This window comes from Numida meleagris, chromosome 1, assembly GCF_002078875.1.
Source record: "Numida meleagris isolate 19003 breed g44 Domestic line chromosome 1, NumMel1.0, whole genome shotgun sequence".
NCBI classification, from domain to species: domain Eukaryota; kingdom Metazoa; phylum Chordata; class Aves; order Galliformes; family Numididae; genus Numida; species Numida meleagris.
In genome coordinates this window covers 160595679-160597189 of record NC_034409.1, presented here as the reverse complement: position 1 = coordinate 160597189, position 1511 = coordinate 160595679, and positions in this window count along the sequence as shown.

Genomic DNA, 1511 nt, shown 5'->3' with positions numbered 1-1511 from the left:
TAATTTGAAGGAAAGCATGAGTTAAGTAAAGAGAAAATAAGACTTAGAAAAAACATGAGCTCATTAAAATTATGATAGCAGGCTAATAGACTAGCTAGATATTTTTCATGGAAGATTGTAAATGATCAGCAAATAAAGGAAATGAGGGAGAAGTGACAGACACAGGCCACAATAAAGAATTTAATTTAGTAAATTACACTAACATAAATTAAACTGAATAGCGTAGAGTACAATACCGTGTAATTTGGGATTAATAACAATACAGTTCATCCATTTGAATAAATATAAGGGAAAGAACTGCATTCAGCTGGTCGTAAGATGACTTTGGTCTGTGGAAGTGATATATGTAGTTGCAAAACAGGCAATCTTAGGATGCATTAGACCAGGAAAAGAAAAGAAATCATGAACACCATGATATACTATTCTAGTAAAGACCTAAATGTATTATTGTGCAAAATTGTTGACATTCATGTTAAAAAAAATATTCATTTGAACTAAAACATGTACGAATAAGGATTAGCAGAATTATTGGGCTTATGGAAACCATCTCATGAGGTAAGCTTCCAGTGTAACATCTTAACAAAATGAAAGCCAGAGAACGCTATGGCCATTCCCTTTAAATACGTGAGGGATAAATACCAGGGAGAGATAATAAGTACTTAAGTTAAAGGATGATCTTGGCACAAGAACAAATGTGTATTATCTGGCTATGAATATACTTCATTTGGAAATTAAGAATAGGTGTCTAGCTCAGAGGGTTCAGTTTGTGCACCAACTTTTCGATATGAATGAGAGGACAATAATGTAAACTTTTTGAACAGATATATGCATGAAGCGTCACTAATGACACAGTTGCCTCTGTCAGATGAAAATGTTACCTCTGTGTTCTTATGCTCAATGCTCCTAATAAATATTAGTTTAATCTGATTCTTAATGGAATTAAACATCTTTTGTTAAATGAGAAATCTCCTGTAGATTATGATATGCACTTTTTTGGAAATACAATAAAATTCCCTAATATGCAGACATACATTCACTCCAGAGAAATGGCACTAATCAAAACCAAATACCCTAATATTGGCATGTAAAAGGAACACAGAGACATACACACAAATTAAAAAGAATGCTACAGCAATGGTTGAGCATATACGAGTTTGGAACTGATGATAATTTTTTTTCTGACTGGGTTATATGCACTATTTCCCATATGTAGATATTTAGATAGATTATGGGGCATAATAACAACCTTGTAAATAATCATTTCATCGCATCATAACTTTAGATCAAATTTCTGTCAGAAATACGAAAGGACACAATCTCTGCTGCAAAGTGTTCAACCCAAGCTTCAAGTCAAAATTATACTAAAGGGTGTTATGTGTAAATAGTGTCAAAGCTCAAAAGGCAAAGAAACTGCCTTGAATGTTTGTCAGATTTGTTGGCCTTATGTTTCCTTCTCAGGACAAAATATATCATGCATATCATATGTACTTCTACTTTCACATTCCACAGTT